The 18799-nt window shown below is 31.2% G+C and overlaps 1 long non-coding RNA gene across 1 annotated transcript; it reads left to right on the top strand.

Moving 5' to 3' along the window:
- Positions 1-13402: 13402 nt before the first annotated feature.
- On the top strand, positions 13403-18674 carry LOC135149135 (uncharacterized). The gene is made up of 3 exons (XR_010287269.1): positions 13403-13523; positions 17577-17691; positions 18485-18674. It is a non-coding gene; the product is annotated as an uncharacterized LOC135149135 (long non-coding RNA).
- Positions 18675-18799: the final 125 nt, after the last annotated feature.

Here is an 18799-nt window from a genome sequence, read left to right as displayed (position 1 = left end):
CTGTACGACTCCTGTTTTGTAAGATTAGGCACTTCCACGTTCTCTCTTTCATCCGGGAGAATCGTGTCTTTATTCTATAATTTTATTATTATATTTTTATATTTCCCCATGTATACCAGCTCAAAAGTGTAAAAAATGAGTAAAGTTAGATGAAAAGTGAGTATAGTGGTGGGACCCATTTATATTTAATAATAGATTTGAGATAGTGGAGGAAAGTAGTGGGTGTAATAGTGTTTATATTATTATAGATAGGAGATAATGGAGGAAAGTAGTGGGTGTAATAGTGTTTATATTATTATAGAATGGAGATAGTGGAAGAAATTAGTTGGTGTAATGTTATTTTATATTATAAAAGTTACTACTTTTGGTATGTATACAATTGGTGGGACGTCCCAAAAAGGAAACTGTATACAATTCATTGGGACGGAGGGAGTAGCTAATAATACTCTCTCTTTTTTTTTCACCGTCGTTGGAGATTTCATCGATCTTCACCGATGAAAAGCTACAAATCAGTTTATTTCTCTTGATTTATTCTTGTTTTCCTAATAATATCCTCTACCGGATCCGTTGCAAAATTTTAGATCTATTTGATTTTCAAGTTTTTGAGTTGGTGATAAATCAATTGAGATGAGTCAATGACGAGTTAAGCGATTGCAATTCAATCTTAGCCATAGCAATGATAACATATATTTATATTCGATAAGGTAAGGATCGTGTGAATTGACCCCACGACAATGGTATGAGTTCTAAATCCTTTGTTTTAGTGGTTTTAAATATATTTTTCTTATATATCCTTTGTAATTGGTTATATATTTAGTATTGATTTTTATGATTCGTTTTATAACTAGATTTATAAGACTTGTTGTTTCTTTGATTTTTATTATTGTGCCCCTTTCGAGGGAGTGCCATAGTTGATGGCTTTTTGATCGTGTACTGCGATTTTGTTTGTCGTTTATTAACGATTGTGTCATTTTTTATGACTTTGTTTCGGTGCCTGGCATAATATTTCGTGTTTAATTCTTTCTTTCTTTCCTCTTTTTTCTCTCTCCCTCTTTAGTTTCTTCCTTTCTGCGGACTTTTGTCTTTCATCCCGGTTTTCTTTTCAGTTATTGAAGTGTTATTGGCTAAATTTTCGGGGTCATCTCTGCATGACCTTTGGTTAGTCAGTAAACTTTTTTGAATCAAAGTTTTCCTTTCTTCTTAGTTGCGCAGATTTTACTTCTCTTTCGAGTGTTTTTTTTAGACATCAAAACTTTATCTAATTTTGTGGGGGTTTTCGACATGTCCTTTGATTAGATGAAAGTTTTTCATGTATTAAAAAGCTCTCCGATTCTTTCGTTATTGTATTTCGATACAATTCAATGACGTGAAAGTCTTATGACAAAAAAAAAATAGTAATTCATACCTTATTTATATTTTCATGTTTTAAAAATAAATTTTAGATAGCAAAACTCAAAGGTCTCTCTTTCAACGGGATAATCGTGTCTTTAATTATATATAGTCTCAAGTATATTTAACTCACATATAATTTATAATTATATAAATTAAAATAAAATAAAGATGGCCAAAATCAATTATTTTTATTTTAACCACGAAAAACCTCTCTTTTTTATATAATTCAATTATAGGTTGTTTATATTACCCCATTTATATGAGCTTAAATGATAATTAAGCTTAATTATATGCCAAACATATTATTTGTTAACATATTGATTGCAAGACTACTGTTATCTCCATTTTGTTGTAATTTTCTGTTCTTTGAAAAAAAAGTTAAAATTTTTGCATATTTACGTTAATACCAGGCAATTTATCAGTCTCTATCACTATGGAAGAGTTAGAACAATTAGAAGATCAATCTCTATCACTGTTTGTCAAGAATTTTTTAACATATTATTTTCTTTTTTGAGTGGTTTTTAGAAGGTAAAACAACATCCTTCTTTTCTTCCGGTTTGGGTGATTCAACAACTAGAGCTCTCGAGAAACCAAGTGTTTTACCTCAGTCATATCTCTGCTTAGTCTGAACTTGTTCAAGTTCATAAGTTTTTAAACTCCATAGAGTTTCTTTAGAGAAATCTCATTGAGATCTCTACTTTCCCTGATTGCAATGATTCTGTGTTCCAGGTGTTCAGGCTGTGTCAAGAGAAACTTCAGATTCATCTCTTGTTGTCGTAGTATTTCCCATTCAGATTTAAATTATTAATCAAGTTATTAAATCTGATAAACACTTTTGAAATCCCTTCTCCGGGATTGGAACCAAACTGTTCTTACTGAGCCATCAGTACTTCTTTCTTGTTTTCTCTGATCTTTTCTGAGCCTTCATTTATAATCTCCAGAGTATCCCATATCTGCTTCACATTTTTACAATTGACCACAGCATTGTACATGACAGGATCTAGAGATTCAATTAGAATCAGTTTAAGACAATCATCTAAGCTCAGCTGTTCATTCTCTTCATCTGTTTACTCAAAGGCTCTTTTGGAACAGTTCTATGAGGTATTAACACACCATCTTCCTCGTGTGCTAATATGACGTTCATCGGAGTCGTAACTCGCTTGGTTAGTATGCCAATATATTTCTTGTTGTTAGTTCGGAGGAACAACAACATGTGCCTCTTCCATAGGCCAAAGTGTTCTTTACTGAAGGCTAGAATTTTAATGCTGCTTATCTTTTGTGTACTCCTTCGGAAGGTTTAAAAGTGTATGGTGTTTGGATGAGACTTAGAATTTGAAAAAAAAATAATTTTAAATCAGAAGATGGAATAAAATTATTTCAAATAAAAAATTATTTGGAAGTCACAGAGTGTGTATAGGATCTGATAAGGTATATTTTTATCAGCCGCTCAGATACTAATTGTTAGGTCCGAAAACGATTGTAGAATGGGGGTTGAATACAATCGTCACAAAATAATCGCGAAAATAATCTGATTTGTATTTAACTGGATAATCATATTTTAATTTAGTTAATATAACAAGGTGGAAGTTGTTATATAATTACGGGGTTCAGTTTTAATGTCCGCTAAAATTCGTAGAATAAATTTGACATGATGCATTCTAGTTTAGTGATTAAAACAACCGAGTGATCAAAGCACAAAACTTCTATGAATATAACAATACGCAAGTTAGCAACTTGATCAAGGTTTACAAGTCTTTGAACACTAGAAAATGAAGAAGGGAGGCCATATTCATAGGCAAATCCCATGAACAAGGCAAGACAATGTTGGCAAGACAATCCTAAATTATGCTAAGACAATCCCAGAGAATGCTAAGACAAACTGGACATTTATGTTGCTAGAAAAACTCGGCAAGACAAACTAAACGTTTGTCTTGTTGGAAAACTCTCGGTAGGACAATAGAGACAATTGCCTTGCAAGTTTGTCTCGGCAAGACAAACTAAGACTTAGTCTTGCCAACCAAAGCTCGGGAAGACAAAGCTTAACTTTGTCTTGCCGAAGACATGGAAGGGTAGTAGGCAAGACAACTGGTTAGGTAAGCCAAACTGCCAAAGTAGACCTTTGTCTTACTGTGTGCTAGAAAAGGGAAGTAAGGCTCGGCAAGACAATCATTTGTGTTAAAACACACATTCTTTAGTAAATAATTAATTATATCAATTGCATAAATTCATGAATTAAATTAATCCGAGAGTGGATTAATTTAATAAATAAATTATACAACTAATATAACTATTTTGATAAGTGAAATAATAATCAAATAATTATCTAAACCCTCACCTTCAGTAGCAGAGTCTTCTGTCTTCTATATAAATACTTAATATCTTCGTCTTGAATTATCCATCGATTGAACGACCACCTTTGTTTGATGCTGAATACTCCCTCCGTCCCACCCATTTCTTATCGAATGGGTTGGGCACGGAGGTTAAGAAATATGTATAAAATAGTGGAAAAGAGGAAGAAAAGTGGGTAAAGTGGTGGGACCTATTGATTTTTAATGTATAAAAAGTAGATAGTGGAGTAAAAGTAGTGTGAAAAGGAAAGAAAAGTGGAGAAGTGGTGGGACCCATTGACTATTTTTGGTAAGTTTTGAAATGTAAAGAATTGGATGGGACACCCCAAAAAGGAAAGTGTAAAGAAATGGGTGGGACGGAGGGAGTATTTAATTAGAGTAGCTGATATACAAATGCACTATCTAATTCATATGTATCTAGCTGAATCAAATATTTTTCGTCAATTAATCAATTAAGTTGTGGCATGTTCATCGAGTCATCGTCTTCAAAGTTCTTCTTCATAAGTAGAATCACTATGGAATCTTTTGAATAAATAATGTATATAAACTTTATATCTTCTGAACTTCTGAACGTGCTACAAAAGATTATTTATACACTGCGGCTCGAACATATTAATGAACTTTTTTCAACAGTGTTCAGCAGCATCCTGGAAATCTTCTGACACATAATTCCAATAAATCATATGACATTCTTCATACGAATTTCTGTTAACAGTACTTATTATACTAGTAAAAATTAAATTATATCTAGATTAATTATTGGATTGCTACTTTTTAAAGTTTAAAGTTCCATCTCAACCCAAAATATAATAGGTTGGCAGAAATCTTGACTTAAGATTCGGTTTATATCTTGTATTGATATTATTCTGTTGCAAGTTGAAAATTGCCTTTCAAGATGCTACTATGCCTTCTTTTGGGAGGATTATACGAATATTTTTTTAAATTTTAAACACTTTTATATATGATAGGCCAGAGATCAGAGTCAGTAATCTTTTCTCGGCTCTACATTGATTCATCAACAACAATTATTTAGAAATAGTTAAATTTTAAATAAATATATCAAAATAGGTTACATTTTCAAATTTTTTATTTAAATTATGACCATTGATTAACCCTTGCATATGGATTTACAGATGATATTTCATTTATATATTATTATTTCTATTTATCAGTCTACAAAGTGCTACTCAGACTTAATCAGTATGAATGAAAACATGAAATAAAAAATAATTAGATTAATCGAGAATTGATCAGAAAATTAATTGGATAATCGGAAATCGAGTGAGTTGGGCGAGTAATGAAAAAATAATTATTTAATCCATATTTAATTGAGAAGATTTTTGGAAATAATTATAGAAAAGAACCAGGTGCTGGCCTTGTGCATCAAGGGCCATGGCCTATAAACATGGGTCCATGTTCTAACAATTTTCTTTTGTTTTTTTTTTTGACGAATCATGTTCTAACAATTCACTACTCAAGATTCACGAATATAATGTGCAAGTAATGTCAAATTAAATGAAAATTTTGGATTTGGAATAATTTAACAGGCCGACCCGGAATGACTTGATATGGGCCACTCTGTCGAATATTCTTGTTGTCACATTGACTACTTATTATATATTGCACAAAATCTAAGTCTGGATTAGTTTCCAGAAATTAGCATGATTTTATTTATTCAAAGTTATACCAAAATATATCTCAAAATCCTGGAATTCTTCTTAAATGACATACGACGAAAATAATTAAATGACAACTTACTATTTGAGAAAAAATTTGGGTGCCGTAAAATTTTCTTGAAAACTATATGAAAATCCTGAAATTTGTATTTCATTCTAGTTTATTGACCAAATTCCACGAAGATGAAAAATATTCTTACAGTCTAATTAGGACACTGGTACAAGGTAGAAAGATGAGAAAGCAAATGTGAAAAATTGAAATAAAATCGGAAAGTGGTATAATGGAGAATAAGGTTCTAACTGTGGCAAAGCCTCAAAGTTGAGGATTTCATAGGGAAGAACTAGATGCCTACCCTTTTTGACAACCAATGGCCCTTGCCCTGCAAACATCATGTTATTCATGAATACAATGTGTTCATATGTGATGACTATAACGACAAATTCGACCGGATTATTTAGTTCGAGGAGTGGTATGACATTGTAAGGAGAAATCGGGTCAAAGTTATATGAGTTTAGGATATCATATCTCATATCATATCATATATTTGGTTAAGTGTTATAATTAATATAGTTAATTTAAAAAAAATTAAATTATTCATTTATTAAGAATATTGGTAGAATTATTATTATATATATTTGTATTATTGAATATTCTTTTATTAAACATTAATATTTAATTACTCAAATAAAGACAAAAAATTCAAAATGAAATTGATCTCATACCGTCAATGTTCTGAAAAGCGCAAATCGGTTCAAGCAGTGGAAAGACCTTCTAGCGGTCTAGCGGTAAAGCGGACGTTTAAACGGAATTTTAAGCGGTTCAATAAGGATTAATTATATATAATTAAATATTTAGTTATATTATTAATATATTTAAAAATAATATTATCTTGTGATAAGAATTCAAATTTATATTATATATATATATTTTTTAATATTTTAATATAATTATAGTTATAGTATAAAAAAATTAATATTTCAAAATTAAAAAAATTAGCAAGTCAATATCATTTTGACCGCTTAATCCGTTTAATGACCGTTTAATCCGCTTAATTTTCAAAAACGCTTAATCATCTACTTAGTACAAAATCAAAGCGTTTTAAGGCCCATTCTGCTAAGGCGGCCGCTTAAGCGCCTGCTTAATGCGCCTTTTACAACACTGCAGTCATACCTCAATCACATATCCACGTCCTTGCTGGGTATCAAAAACACATACCTTGGAAATTTGAGGTATTTGTTTGATCTTTTTTTTTTTTTAATAACCAAACACCAAGTATGATTTTGAAACGCACAAAACCCATACTAATTTCAGATACTCGTGAACCAAACAACCCATTGCAAGATTGGGGTTATAACTAATAAAGTTGATAGAGTGGTGAATAAGGTCTCAGAGTTCGATTATTATTGGAGAAAATTTGTTAAAAAAATTATTAATAAAATTGAAATTATAAAAAAAAATGATTATTTACATCGACAATCAACTAAGAGTTTAACTAAAATTTTAACATTATCAAGAGTTGTGAAGTTGATTTCACAATAAGATTAGACGCAAATTTATGTAATTTTGGATCAATAATCGTCAATAACATGACAACTAATTAAGAGTTTAACTAAAATTTTAACATTGTCCGGAGTTAGGAGGTTTATTTCAGAACGAAGATAGACGCAATAATTTATATAATTTTGTATCAATATTTATCAATAACGGCCAAAAATATTTTACTCGAGAAAAACTTAGGTCTATAATATATATTAATAATCGGTGTTCAGCCATGCTAAAGTATAATTCCTTCTAAAACATATCTTTTATCATTTATTATGTGGGCATTAAGTTCGTCTTATTAATTTTAATATTTTGAATAATATTATATTTATTTAATATGTTTTTTAAGAAAATATATTAGATAAACTTAATTTTGTAATTATGTGATTTATATGCTTCTAGAATTAAAATTGGTTGGTAATATATGATTTGGATTAAAAAAAGAAATTATAAACATGTAAAAAAATTTATTTTGGATGAGGATAAGGAATCATAAATATGCAAGCAAATATCAGTTGACTTAAATTTTGTTTTTTCTAATTTAACGGTGCTTATTTGTCCAGTATATGATCCAACATATGATAAGTTTTAGAAGACCATACAACTATGCACATGCGACCAAATTATCTCCCTTACGCTTATTATATATAAAGTCAGTTTAAGAGAGAACCTCTTATTATAATTGTAACAATCAAGCACCATTATAGATTAAGAGCCAACAAAATCCATGCATAATGATATTAAAAGAAAGAAAATTATATTCAAAGAATATAATCTGGATAGTACATCTACATATGACATATAGTGCAAAGGCTTACCGCAGCTCAACTGCCCAAGTTAAAATCGCAACTACCTTTTCCACTTCTCCATATGTTTTTCAGCTTGGAGTCTTTTTCAGAATTTTCTGATTGGCACATGAGAGCGACTGCAATACTCTAACCGGGTCATCATCATCAATTAAATTTAATTGTGCCTGGACTTCTAAATAGCTCAATTTATTTGCAGAATTAAACGGTAACAAAGCTGCAGGCTGGAAACAAATGAACCACAATCTTTGTGACTGATTAGAAGTCCTACTAAACACAATGATAATCACAATTTTTTTATGTCAGTTTTATATAAACAAATAGGATTATTCTTTCTTTTTAAGACTTGCATACATTTCAAGAAATCCATTTGCACTTTTAGTTTAAAAGTGTTTGCATATGATTTAGAATAACAATGGTATCTTTTTTTGCTAATTATAACAATGGTATTTGAAGTTAGAAAAGACATGTATACTCAGAAGAATTAAAAAGCTACCTACCCTGAAATATTTCTCAATTCAATTGAGTTCACAAACAGAGTCAACACGATAAAATGGGATCTAGGCTTATAACTAACTGTATATGACGTATATGATCATTTATACATTCATGAGACCTTGCATTATAGTTTAGTATAAAACAATCAAACAATACAGTCACTTGAATAACTCTCAGGCGACTTCTACCAAACATTTGAAAGTCACCAGAGAGGCATATATGTTGTGCAAAAAAATTCTGATAAATAAGAAAATGAATATGCAATGCGACCAATGCTATTATTGCTATAGAGGAATTTAACCTTCCAAGGACAATTAGTGAAGCAAGTCTTAGTAATAATACGAAAAGCTATTGAGTCGCACAATGACTTTATCGCTTTAACTTCTTTACAATCCATACCCTTTCTCCAGAACAGAAGATCCAACGAACACAGTCGGAGTTAAATTGAACTACAAACAAATTGAACTATTTTAACCCATCATTTGATTCCATCATATGAACCCTCAAAGCTGCTCGGTCATGTTTTTTTTTTGACAAAATTGCACTTGCTCTTATCGAGAAAACGCCGCTACTCTGAAGAGTTTCTTTCATCCAAAAAGCTTATTATCTAACCAAAAGACATGAAAATGTCTCCGGATTTTTAGACAATAACACTAATGTCCGAAGGGTCCTGTTCCCTGACAACTGATTGTCAGGGAACGTTTAACCAACACACTGTTTCCCAGCCGTTGGATCGACGATCCAACGGCTGGGATAAAAGATTTTTTTTAAAGCATTTCGCGCTTTTTTTCCGCGGATATGGGCCTTCCGCACATAATTTACGCGGACACCCGCTGTCCATCCGCGTTTATTTTGCGCGGATAAGAATAAATCTCCATCTTTGGGGAAAGTTTTCTTAGATCTATATCACCGAAACTTTCGATTTTCGTTCTTATTCGCTTCCAGAGTCCTTTTTGGATTTGTGAGTGGATCGATTATCTCCTAAGCGTCGTGGTGTAGATCTAATTGTTTTAGTTTGTTTTGATTATAGTTTGATTTCTCTCCCTGGTGAGAGTGTGTGATTTTTCTCTCCTCTTTTGTGAGAGTGGTTTGGATTCATAGATAAAGTCTTTCGGGAATTGCATTTGTGGTCGATAGCTCAAACGGAGTTTTTGGAAAAGATGGTGAACACAGAGCAAGGATCTATACATGTACCATCGTCAATTTCAACATCGCTTATTTGTCTCATCTTGGGTATGAAGACAGGCATGTTAATTTTTTCTATGTTTGTTCGACTCGATCATTCTTGTAGATGCCGTATGGCCATTATTTATTGAATTATCTCCTTTTTTTTCAAAAAAAAAAAAAAAAAATCTATTTGTAACAAGTCAAAACATGACTTAAAATTAATTAAATAAATTATAATTTACAACTTATTTTACTTTTCTAACTATGAAAATTTATGTTTACATCATTTACTAAACACTCTATCAAATTTGTTTTTAGTATTATTTTTAAATAAAACATAAATTACTTGTATAATATATAATTAACCGAATAGATGCTAACTTAAATTTAAACTTTTACTTTATCATGTTAAAATTTTAGACCCGAGTTCAATAGAGTCCTTTTGGAGTCCAAAATAAGATAAATTATGATTTAGTCATTTTAATTTTTATTTTTTACCTGCAAATTACGTTAAACAACATAATCATTTTGATCAAAAGCTGAACATTTATAACTTATAAGCATAATAATGACCTTAATTATTATTAAATTTAAAGATGTTATTGATTAATAGATAATTATATTTTATACTACTTATAAACGATAAAAAATCATATATAAATTCGAATAATCAAAAATATTATTTATAATTAAACCGAAAATATCATAAGTGATTCACTTGCCTAACTTTTTTGTTTTTTGTTTTTTTTGTTTTTGTTTTGAAACCATCACTTGCCTAACTTACTTTGTATTTTAAATTTACAAATAATTTAAATATGGTCTGAAGATAGTTCTTTTTCTTAATATCCTTTAGGCTTGGTTTATCTTTGATCGTCCATCGCACATTCACTACTTGGTTTCTTTTTACCATATGCTTGTGTAGTTGATGTCTAACATTAAGATAGACGACTTCTAGAAATGATGTTTATGGTCATTCTTTGTTGCTTTAATTATCCATAAAAGTCTTTCGTCAAACTTTGAAACGAATGAAAACCTTCAAATTATATTTAAGTCCACTTATTTGCCTTGTAGAATCATACTATCATAATTTGGATTCTTAACACCATTTCTATTAGAATTAAACGAGTGGTGATGTACAAGTATGTTCTTAAGAGTAATTTTGAGTATATCTCGTACGCTTAATTCTTATTCACGAACATCTTGCTGTCGTCATTAGTTTCGGCAGCTATCTTAACGACGATGGTATTATCACCGTAAGGATAACTGTAATATTTGTAGTTTTTGTTTAATTATTATATATATATATATATATATATATATTGTATAAATTTTTGGAAAAACATTGTATTATGCAAGATTTTATTAGTATTTTATTATTCAAGTATTTTTATAGTGCAAGATTTTATTAGTATTTTATTATGCAAGTATTTTTATTGTGTAAGATTTTATTGATATTTTAATATGCAAGATTTTATTAGTATTTTATTGTTCAAGATTTAAAAGTATTTTATTGTGTAAGATCTATTAGTATATTTTTTCACAAGATGTTATTAATGTTTTTCTATAGTATCCAATTAATTCTATCTTATTTATATTACGGAGTTTTGTAAATCTCTTAAAATACAAAGATATATTTTTTAACTCCCATGTTATTCTCTTGTGTTATTCTTTTCTTTATATTTCTTATACGAAGTTATGCAATCAGAGTGTTATATTGGTTTTACTTCTGCAATAAATTTTTTTTATCAAAATCTATATTTTCTTATATTTAATATATTTTATTATTCTATGACATTAAAAATTATATGTGTGGATATTTTTATGCATCGGTAATATGCTTTGTATGTATTAAAAATGTGTTACCAGTAATATTTATATTTGCCAAAGATTTTTAATATTTATTTACTATAATATTCATTATTTATATTGTGATTTTGAAATGATTAGATTATTTAACTACTTTTATTCATTTAATTGATTTTGTGTAAATCACAAAAATACAGTACCACCGGGTATTAGTTGCCTAATGAACTGTGAAACTTATTTATATTGAGTTTATGAAATTATGATTTATGATCTTTGATTCTGAAATTTTGAATAATAAGTCTTAAAAAAAATTCTTAGTATGTTAGTCGAATTTATTTTTTACTGGGCTGTATAGCTAACGACTTACAAAATTTCAGGTTAATATTGTTGACGCAACTTTGAATTTAGATTTGATTGGAGTGGACAAAAGCCTTATAATTATGATTATATTTTGTTTTCAGACATTTTTTAGGAGTTGTGTCTCTATGGAAGATTTTTAATTTAATTTCGTGTTATAATTCAGTTTTGGGATTTTTGAGAGATTGATTTATGATATTATGTGACTTACTTTATATTATTTATGGAATTAAATTTTAATTTTTATTATTTGATAAAATGGCAATAGTCCGAAAAGTCGAGCTGTTAAACTATCTTACTACCATCGACAGCATGACTTGTACAGAAGCTTCGTAAACGGTATTACAGAAATCTAGGCCCTATGTCCTACGGGATCACCGATTTTGAAAACCAGATTACCGAAGTTAAATTCATTATGCATCCTGGTAATAAAAAAACAAAAAAAAAACAGTTGTTTAACAACCAAAAAGAGCAAGAGAAAGATCAATAAGTAAATGACTTCTAAGTTAAGATATTGGATAGGGAAGACATAGTGATTTTGGGTGGGTGAGAGAATTGTTGAAGTAATATTTGAAAGAAATAAGATGAATTGGATATAACTAGGAAAATAGTATGCGAAGACATGGTTGAAAGAGACTGAGCGAGGGAGGGGCAGGTATTTTAGAGAGATAGAAAGATGTTAATGTAATGAAATTTTTTTTGGAGAGTTATGTGATTGTGGATATATATATATATATATATATATATATATATATATATATATATATATAAGTCGTCCTTCCACGTTTGTGGTTCTTGGCAAGTGACAACCACGTTTGCCTTACTCAGGTGCAGATTGGGAGGGGAGAGAGAAGGAGATAGTATACGGAGAAGTAAGACGCGTGTCACATATATTCAGGGTTGGTTTTTGTATCCAATTTTATTAATTCGGATCAGTAGTAGATCTAGAACAAATAAAATTACAATTCAGTTTGTGGCCCCAAGATACATCCACCCTTTTATGTGGCGCAGAGAGAGAATGAAATTTGATGCACTTGCATACGATGCGTCTGCTTTTCAATCCGTGTTATGGTCCTTGTAAGGCGAAGTGTTACTCAGGTCAGGCAAATCTATAAATTAGTTGGTGACGTTTGGTCCCACACAAATTCATTCCATCCGTTTTCTTTTTTCCATCGTTATATGTTGCTATTAAAAGTAATTAATTTTTAATCATCTTTGATACATAAATAAAATGAAACTTGTATAGAGTGCTACTCCAAATTTTCAATATTTTCAGCAGAAATTAATATGAGCAGACATTTTTAAAATTCTACCAAAAAATGCAAATGCATTTGATCTAAAAATTACGGTACCGTTTCACTAATGTATATATTCACATCAAAATTATTTACAATTGAAAAATAAAAAATTGTGACACACATTCCCCCCACATTTATTAGATTTTTAAAAAAAATTCACAAAATCTTAATTTTTTTTTAAAAAAATCAGGATAAAGGATATGAGAAGTGTATATTTTATCGATAAAGAAGGTTAATAAAATGAAATCGAATATCAGGTAATCTTAAACATGTATAGATAATATTAGAATTAATAATATGCTCATTACCCTCATAAATAAAAGTGATTATACCGTTTACAGAGTCAGATGGGGCTGAAGTCCAAATTTCCTCAACCACTTCATAGTAGATAGAGGGATCTTCAGTCCTGGCATAGGATAACTTACAACTTTTGATGAAGTTTCTCATCTTGTCGAATTCAGTGGAGAACTTGCAATGTCCATAAAGACCGTAATTCAGTGTGTATAGAGATTCAAACACAAGTTTGAGGATTCAATCATATGTATGTTTGCAGGATTAATAAAGCACGATGATTTGGATTTAGTTTGAATTTTTAGGATTACCAAATGACATCTTTTCAGCGCAATTACCAGGTTGAAATTGACCCTTTTGCTTGTTTTTTGTTTATCTTGTGTTTTCGAGATGACCCATTTGTTTAATTTGATTCATTTGGTGATTTTTCTGTGGTGGGTTTGCTTGTTCGTATTTTTGTTTGATTGTTAGTTGTTTATTACGTGTTTTCGAGATTGCCCATTTGTTGAATTTAGTTTATTTTTGGATTGTGTATGTTGGTTAAGCTTTTGTGTGTGTGGTGGATGGATAGTTTTATATTTGATCAGTTAGATTTTGGGCGTTGGCCCTCTCAGGCACCGTCCTATGGCCCAAAAAGGCACCCTGCCGTATAATGGCCCCAAGTTTCTCTATAAAACGTAACTTCGGTAAGCCTTAAGAGCAAAACGTGAGTTTAAGCAGCGTTGTTTTTTTTTTTCAAAAGAACAGGATGAAACGTCTCTTCAACAGACGTTTTAGTGGATTATTTTAAAATTAAAACTATAAAACGTTACTTAGTCTAACGTTTACGACATTTTTAAATTTTAAAAAACTCAAAACGCAACTTTAAATTGTGTCTTATATTCTAAACGCCTTTTAAAGTTGCGTTTTGTATATTACTTTTTTTAATTTTTTAACATTAATTTAGTTTTAAGTATAAATAAATCATTCTAAAACCCAAATATGAACCCTAAAATATTAAAAATTATTTATGGATGTTTTTAGATTTATTTTTTAATTTGGTTCCTCGGCTTTAGGGCCTCACGGCCCTAAAGCCTCGAATTAATTAGGGTTTAGGCTCGAGTGTTTAGGGACTAAAGGAAACAGTAAACCCTAAATGATAAAAAACGTAAAATATTTCTTTCTCCGGTTCCATGGCTTCCGGGCCTCCCGGCCCTGAAGCCTCGCATTAATTAGGGTTTAGGGCCTAGAGATTAGGGCCTAAAGGCCCTAAACCCTCACCCCTAAACCCTAACCGGTCGTCGGTTACTGTAAAGCGTACGCGCATTATTCTAAAACCCAAAAAGAAACACTAAACCCTAAATGATAAAAAAGGCAAAATATTTCTTTCTCCGGTTCCTCGGCTTCCGAGCCTCCCGGCCCTGAAGCCTCGCATTAATTAGGGTTTAGGGCCGAGGGATTAGGGCCTAAAGGCCCTAAACCTTAACCGATCGTCGGTTATTGTAAAGCGTACACGTATTATTCTAAAACTCAAAAGGAAACACTAAACCCTAAATGTTAAAAAACACAAAATATTTCTTGTTTCGGTTTCTCGGCTTCCGGGCCTCCCGGCCCTGAAGCCTCGCATTAATTAGGGTTTAGGCTCGAGTTTTTAGGTCCTAAAGGCCCTAAACTCTCAATCCTAAACCCTAACCGTCAGTCGATTTAATTTCAAGTATAAATAAATCATTTTAAAAACACAAATTGTGAACCCTAAAATGATAACAATTGTTAATGTCTAAGTTTTTTTGTTTATAAACTAAATTGCTAACGTGACTTCTTGTTACGTTTTGCATGTGCACAAAAGTAAATCCTGGTAAACGTCAATGCGTGCTCCATTTTAATGTGTTATAGTAAACGCCACTTTAAGTGGAGTTTTGAAGTGATTGTGGGGGCCTTTTTTCTAGACAGTGACAATTTGGGGCATTGTGTACTCAAATTGTGCCTCTCAGGGCCCTTTCTCTTAGATTTTAGAACAGAACTTTTTGTGACGATAATATGGCGCCTAACTAGTACAGATTGAAGTTTCTAGTGCAGTTTAAATGTTGGGGGTTCTTGTTTCAATTGCCTTTAACCAGATTTTGTGTGTGTATAGAGATTCAAACACAAGTTTGAGGATTCAATCATATGTATGTTTGCAGGATTAATAAAGCACGATGATTTGGATTTAGTTTGAATTTTTAGGATTACCATTATAATGACATCTATAAAGCTTATATTATTTGTATGGCTCGGGTTTATCTTTTTCTAGTGCGTTTTAGATGGATGTCAGTTGAAAATCAGAGCACAAGTTGTTCCTGTAAGATATTTAATCCTTTAATCATACATACTCAACTTTGATGCAGAATTACTAAAGCATGATTCAAATTTAGTTTGAATGTTGAGGATTACCATTGGAAGGACATCTACTAGTAAATTTTTTATACTTTTGCTTTAAGTAGTTAGTGATTTCATTTTTCCTTGTACCTCTAGAAACTAATCTTACTTGTTTTTCCTGTTAATAGTATGTAATAATTTGCATGTGCACCTTTAATATCTAAATGTGTCTTGCTAATTGTTTATTTCATGCTTCAAACTCGCATGGTTCATTTGTTTGACAATGATAGTATGAAATTGTCCAATTGGGGCTTCTAGGTCTTTTTCTCCATATTCTGAATTGCGGCACTGACCTATGCCTGTTTTTCTTTCACCATTTCACCAATTTTCTTTGATGAACATTTAGTCTTTTTTCCTTTTATCAATTTTTATATTAAAATCAGTACATGGACCCTATGCTGGTCACTCGTATTCATATAGTGTTGTGTGGGTCCTGAATTGGTAGTTGTGGTAAACAGAGCTATTGGCAGCATTCTTTAGTTCAGCTTCTATGGAAATAGACACTTTGCGTTGCCTATTATCAAGTATCTAGCTTCCACATCTATTTTGTCCCTATCCTTCAATCTGCTAAAGATGCAACCAACTTGTTGCTGTAATAATAATTGATCAGCTCATATTAACAACCTTTTAAATTGGATGTAATACTCCTAAAGCAAGTATTTGTTTTAGCTTATTTAAATGACTGGAAATTCTTGGCACTATATTACACCATTCCTTGTAAAACATATTTTGTAAAGCATCTGATGTGAATCTTTGCCTATGTTGGTTTGTATCACCTTTGTGTAACACTGTCCAAATTGGAAGAACAAAGTTATACATTTTGCACCATAGTGTTTTGTTAAATCCTAATAATAGGCCAGCTTTAGAAATTCAAGATTTAGAATCTCCATTAGTGATAAATTTTTATATACCATCCTGGGTTGTTAGGCCCCCCCCCCCCCCAGTCCTTATGTTCTGTAATGAGTGAGATTTATTTACTCTTCTTGATTGGTATTAGTGATAGTTTTGTGTCTATTCTCGATGACAACTACCATTGACAGTTACTGGCGAAAAACTGTCATAGATTCCTGCAGCTTCTTAAATTGCTTGATTCTCCACCTCTCCCCAGGTTTCCTACATTATACATCAACTGCCCGGACCAGTGTTCTTTTGAGTCGTTCTTGGCTCCTAGGCATACGAAATTAGTGAATGAAGTTGAGAGCTCAAGTTAAAGATGTTATGCTAGCTTAATCCTTGATCTCATGGCTCCTTTGTTCTTACTTGTGTTACCTATTTCAAACTTAAACATAGTTAATTTGGGTTTGCTGGTAAATAACCTTCCAGCCAAAGGGCTATCTGAAATCCTGTAGTAGAGACTTTTGAATAAATCTTCAAAAAGTCATCTATAATTATAAACATTGTCCCTAGGACGTCCTATACCATTTCCGTACCATACAAAATACTTGGATAAACACTACAACCAACCCCCTCTGTTACCAGTAACTCGAAGTTTATGCAAGTAGATTTGCAACCCATCACACATGCATGCAGGGAGGAGCTTTATTTAATAAAGTGTGTATTTCATCAATTAATGATACCAGTTATACATGACGTCCAAAAAGATTTTCCTCATATGTGGAGTTGAAGATAGGTTGCAATCTTGGTGCCTGGTACTATAATCTTATTATTATTTTAAAAATTTAAGATACATAATGTCCAGCTTAATGTGTTTATAATGAATATCTTTGTTGAAGCTCTTAGGCTTTTTTATATAAATGGGAATAGCTTTTTGTTTCTTATGACATGTATATTAATATATTTTGTTCTTCCTGAAGTTGTGGCAAATCCATTAGTATTCAATAATTCTTTGTGATGATTTGTACTGTTATATTTTTTTGTAACTTACTGCATACCAGTCCTATCACTTTCTTTGCATGCTATAATTGTTCTCCTGTCGGTAATGTGATTTTGAATTGTTATTTATATGTTACAAATTTATGTATTATCTGTCTGAAATGCAGTTTCTTCAGAGCGTGTTCAGTATCGACACTATTGTCAAACCTCTTCCTCCTGCAATGGCATATAATGTTTCTCGCAACTTGAGTTTCTTTACGCGCATCTTTACCCAGTTCTTCGGTATGATATCTACATATATATTATATTACGATACCTTAGTTGTAATTGAATTACCTTCATATCAGGTATGAAAAATGTGGCTCTAACTAATTCTCATGATCATATCATATAAATAGTTATAGATTACTAACCTATGATCATCCCCTTTTTTTTTGCTATTTTTTCTTTTTTGGAAACACTTTCTATTATTTTTTTATGCACCTGGAGAAAAGCTGGGAAAGTGAACTCTAGACATCTATTTTCAGTTACTGCTCTCTTTGTGGAGACCAGTTATCAGGGACACACATGATAATGTTTAATTTTGGGTCCGTTTGTTGCCGAAAAATAATTTGATTTTTGAAAATATTTCCGGAAACTATTTTGAGAAAATATTTCTAGGAAATCATTTCCTGGAAAATATTTTCCGTTATTTAACTATAGTGAAAAAAGTCATCGCAAATGATCAATTTGAAAAATGGTTTCCTCTTTTGAAAAGGGGTAGTCAGTTCCAGAAAATCATCTCATTTTATAAGGAATTTTCCTCTAGATGTAAGCGGAAAGGATGTCATAACTGGACATGGTTTAAAAATATGAAAATGCAAAATTATTGCACTAAGAAATCTGAGAACTGGTACATAGAGAGCGGTATGTTTATCATGCAATCATGTGCTAGACTCGATATTGTATTATATATCATGAAGACATGGACTATTTCCACATCCTCAATACTCATTCTGTATTAATGGCGAAATATATTTGTTTGTACCTAAGTTCTTTCTTCCATGCCAATCAGTTTTAACTATTTTATCTGCAGATCCAGAAGGAATTTCAAATGCTCAAAAATCACTTGGACTGGGACAAGAAGAAAAAGTCCGTCAAGTTCGTTAAAAGAAACTCAATATATTTTCCCAACCAGCTGTTAATTTGCTAAATCTGAACTTTGTATTGACCATGTATAACTGTTTCTGCATCGACTCATATATGAAGGATAAATATTTGGTCTAGAGACTGCTCTTTTCTTAAAATTTATGATTTGAGTTGTTATCCTAGTCTGTGTTTTGACAGCTACATGGACTTACAGGATACCTAAAACAGAGTTCTCCCAAATGTTTTTTCTAGATAAAGTACA

This window comes from Daucus carota, chromosome 9 (assembly GCF_001625215.2).
Source record: "Daucus carota subsp. sativus chromosome 9, DH1 v3.0, whole genome shotgun sequence".
Lineage (NCBI taxonomy): Eukaryota > Viridiplantae > Streptophyta > Magnoliopsida > Apiales > Apiaceae > Daucus > Daucus carota.
Note: the sequence above shows the minus strand (reverse complement) of the source record. Positions and strands in the feature narration are given on the sequence as shown.